Source organism: Scyliorhinus torazame, chromosome 21 (genome assembly GCF_047496885.1).
Source record: "Scyliorhinus torazame isolate Kashiwa2021f chromosome 21, sScyTor2.1, whole genome shotgun sequence".
Classification (NCBI taxonomy): domain Eukaryota; kingdom Metazoa; phylum Chordata; class Chondrichthyes; order Carcharhiniformes; family Scyliorhinidae; genus Scyliorhinus; species Scyliorhinus torazame.
The window spans coordinates 21,773,087-21,778,095 of NC_092727.1; positions in this window are offsets into that span (position 1 = coordinate 21,773,087).

Sequence of the window (5,009 nt, forward strand, 5' to 3'; positions counted from 1 at the left end):
AGGATCATAGAATCCCTACAGTGAAGAAGGAAGACATTCAGCCCATTGAGTCTGCACTGACCCCCCGAAAGGGCACTCTACCTAAATCTAGTTCCCCGCCCTTTCCCATAACCCCCTGTAATCTAACCTGCACATGCCTGGACACAAACGGACAATTTAACATGATCAATCCACCTAATCTGCATATCTTTGGACTGTGAGAGAAAACTGGAACACCCGGAGGAAACCCACGCAGACACCCGACCTGACCCAGGTAAACACTCTAACTACTGCCCTAACCTACTCAATTAAATGGCTACTGCCACTACCTATGTAGCCAAGTAATTATTGAAGACCAACCCAAAGAAGATGAGCCAATCAAGGATTAACCAACCATACCCGGGCATGCACAGTTACATGTTTCCCAACAATGTCAGAGATGCCAACCAAAAAGAATTATTATAAGAAACCCAGTCCTCTCTCGAATTCATGATTTGTCCGAGCTTTCATGGGAGACAAGCAAGGATTCCATAATCCTAAAATAACAAAGCTACAAAAGAAAAACACGACACTGATAGTTCTAACTGGGGGCTTTCCTCATCCACAATGGGGACTTACATGGCCATACCAACCACTTCCCCACCAAACCATCTACCTGTCACCCAGAAACCTAGGCCCCGATGGGAGGTGATGAATCACCATGTCCAGCTGCCTCCAACCCTACCTGATGAACATCGATAACAAGACAATGTGAGACTAGTGGTTGGGCCCCCGACCGCCCCCAGGCCTAGAAGATCAGATACTGCTCTGACAAACTAGAAACATCCAGCCATCAAATTGAGATTGCAAAAGCATGGCAGCTAGGTCTCAATTTCAGCTCGGAATTGGTCCCCTTCGGAGACTGGTGCACAAAGACTCGTGGTCCGGCTCCATCTCCCCGAATCAACCAGGATATTTGACATACCATGCAACAGGATCTCCAAGGACTGACGGGGAGCCCCAACTAAGGAGAATGCCTTTTCGTCTGACAGGATTCTCTTTGCTGCATCCATTCGTTTCAGGATATTTTGCAGTTTGTAGCATAATCAATCACTCACGAGGCGAGAAGAGATAAAGTCAATCGATGGCTTTATTACGCAGACTTGTTCCTCAGCAGCTCGGTTACAGAATGCGGCTGCTGGGAGAACCCGGGTTCTTATACTCCGCCTTACTGGGTGGAGCCAGCAGGCGGCAGATCCAATCCGGATCCAGAGTCTGTCAACCAATAGCCTCTCGGCATCACTGGGTACCGTACTACCCCTAATACATACCACCACACAGTTCATCAATGTGAGCACCAAGATCCTGTGCCAAGGTGCCGAGACCGTCGTCTACAACATCATTCACAATGGCAGCCATCATCTCGACACCGACAGCATCACCGAAGCACAGGCCGGCTCACCTGCAAAACTACCACTGCAAGGCCGGGGCCTCATCCCAGCTGCCCCCGGCTGCCTGAATCAAACGAGGATCTTTTGACTTAACTTGACTCCCATCATCAAAATCTAGCTAGCATCTTCCAGCAACATAGCACAAGATATACACACCAGGAACAAATAATTACAGGTTGTGCATCAGAATTTAAAAAAAGGATTAAAAGATGACCAACCGTTCCCGTCTCACATCACGTGACTCTCTAGGATGAGAATGTTAACATTGCTTGACTGGGAGTCAATGTAAGTCAGCAAGCACAGGAATGATCGTGGAATGGGACCTTAATGTAACGCATTAAATGTTGATACATGACTCAGTTGTGTGTACAATGGACCATTGCCTGTTGGAAAAGCCAGAAAAGGATTTGGGTAAAATGATTGGCCATTCAATATATGTATTGGATAAGTTTTAAACACTGGCATCTACCCTGCAATTTGGAAAATTGCCCAGGTGTGTCCTGCACACAAGAAGCAGGACAAATCCAACCGACCTATCAGCGAACTCTCCATCATCAGCAAAGTGTTGGAAGGAGTCATCAACAGTGCAATCAAGCGGCACTTACTCAGCAACAACCTGCTCACGGACGCTCAGTTTGTCACTCAGCTCCTGACCTCATTATAGCCTTGGTTCAAACAAAGAGTTGAATGCCAGAGGTGGTGGGAGTGACTGCCCTTGACATCAAGGCAGCATTTGACCGGCTATGGCATAAAGGAGCCCTAGCTAAACTGGAGTCAATGGGAATCAGGGGGAAAACTCTCCACTGGTTGGAGTCATTCCTGGCACAAAGGAAGATGGTTGTGGTGGTTGGAGGTCAATCATTTCAGCCCCAGCACATCACTGCAGGAGTTCCTCAGGATAGTGTCCTAGGCCCAGCCATCTTCAGCTGATTCATCAATGTCCTCCCTTCCTTCATAAGGTCAGAAGTGGGGATGTTTGTGGACGACTGCACAATGTTCAGCACCATTTGCGATTCCTCAGATAATGAAGCAGCCCATGTCCAAATGCAGCAAGACCTGGACAATATCCAGGCTTGGGCTGGCAAGTGGCAAGTTACATTCATGCCACAGAAGTGTCATGCAATGACCATCTCATACAAGAGAGGATTGAACCATTGCCCCTTGACATTCTGGGCAGCACGGTAGCACAAGTGGATAGCACTGTGGCTTCACAGCACCAGGGTCCCAGGTTCGATTGCCCGCTGGTTCACTGTCTGTGCGGAGTTTGCACGTTCTTTCCATGTTTGCGTGGGTTTCCTCCGGGTGCTCCGGTCTCCTCCCACAGTCCGAAGACGTGCAGGTTAGGTGGATTGGCCATGATAAATTGCCCTTAGTGACCAAAAAGGTTAGGAGGGGTTATTGGGTTATGGGGATAGGATGGAAGTGAGGGATTAAGTGGGTCGGTGCAGACTCAATGGGCCGAATGGCCTCCTTCTGCACTGTGTGTTCTATGTTCTATTCAGTTGCATTACTATTGCTGATAAATGGGAGTTACCATTGATCAGAAACTGAACTAGACTAGCCATATTAATACTGTGGCTACCAGGGCGGGTCAAAGGCTAGGAATCCTACGGCGAGTAACTCACCTCCTGATCCCCCAAAGCCTGTCCACCATCTACGAGGCACAAGTCAAGAGTGTAATGGAATACTCTCCACTTGCCTGGATGAGTGCAGCTCCAACAACACTCAAGACGCTTGACACCATCTAGGACAAAGCGGCTCGCTTGCTCGCTACCCCTTTCACAAATATTCGAACCCTCCACCACCGACGAACAGTGGCAGCCATGTATTCCATCTACAGGATGCACTGCAGGAGGCTCCTTAGGCAGCACCTCCCAAACCCACCACCACTACCATCTCGAAGGACAAGAGCAGCCGATACCTGGGAACCCCATCACCTGGAGGTTCCCCTTCAAGTCACTTACCATCCTGACTTGGAAATATATTGTTTTTCCTTCACTGTCGCTGGGGCAAGGTCCTGGAACTCTCTCCCTAACAGCACAATGGGTATACCTACACCTCAAGGACTGCAGCAGTTCAAGAAGGCAACTCACCACCAACTAGGGATGGGCAATAAATGCTGGCCTAATCAGCGATGCTCACATCCCGCAAAATTAATGTTGTCTTGTCAATGAAGGTAATAAAGTATTTCAATGCATTGCCAAGGCATTTGAATGTAAGTTTAAACAAGTCATCTCGACTCCATAAGATTTAGTGCCAATTCCACTTTCAAATTATTGTGTACAGTTTTGAGATCCCTACCTTCAAATTGATATTGATACACCTAAAATGGTTAAGAACATGGATAAGAATGATTCTTGGGTTTAGATTTTGAAATATACAGATTGAATGACATAACAGTACTTAATATCACTCAAGCTATTCAAAACCATGAGGGGTCTGGACAGAGTAGATAGGGAGAAACTGTTCCAAGTCATGAAAGAATCATTTGCACCACACACGTGCCAGGCAATGACCATCTCCAACAAGAGAGGATCTAACTATTCTTCCTGGACATTCAATGGCATTGCCAACACTTAAACCCCACTATCAACAGAAACCGAACTGGACTAGCCAGATAAATACTGTGTTTACCATAGCAGGGCAAAGGTGAGGAATCCTGCAATGATTAACTCACCTCATGGCTCCCCAAAGCCTGTCCACCATCGCTACAAGGCACAAGTCAGGAGTGTTACGCAGTACTCTCTATCTACCTGGATGAATGCAGCTCCAACCACACTCTAGGAGCGCGACACCATCCAGGACAAAGCAACCCATTTGATTGCCACCCTTTCCACAATCATTCCATTCCCCCACCACCGGCAAGCAGTGGCAGCCGTGTGTACCATGTACAAGATGCACTGTAGGAACTCGCCAAGGCTTCTTAGGTAGCACCTTCCAAACCCAAGACCACTGCCATCTTGGGACAAGAGCAGCAGATACCTGGGAACATCTCCATCTGGAGGTTCTCCTCCAAGTCACTAAACAACCTGACTTGGAAATACATCGACGCTCCTTCACTGTCAAGATCCTGGAACTACCTCCCTAACAGCACTGTGTGCGTACTTACACCTCAGGAATTGCAGCGGTTCAAGAAGGCAACTCACCGCCATCTTCTGTGGGCAGCACGGTAGCATTATGGTTAGCACAATTGTTTCACAGCTCCAGGGTCCCAGGTTCGATTCCCGGCTTGGGTCACTGTCTGTGCGGAGTCTGCACATTCTCTCCGTGTGTGTGTGGGTTTCCTCCGAGTGCTCCGGTTTCCTCCCACAGTCCAAAGATGTGCAGGTTAGGTGAATTGGCCATGTTAAATTGCCCTTAGTGTCCAAAATTGCCATTAGTGTTGGGTGAGGTTACTGGGTTATGGGGATAGGGTGGAGGTGTGGACATTGGGTAGGTGCCCTTTCCAAGAGCCGGTGCAGACTCGATGGGCCGAATGGCCTCCTTCTGCACTGTAAATTCTATGAAAAAAACAACTAGGAATAAGCAATATATGCTGACCTAGCACGCAATGCCCACATTCTGTAAATTAATTTTAAAAAAGGAGAGGACACAGACTTA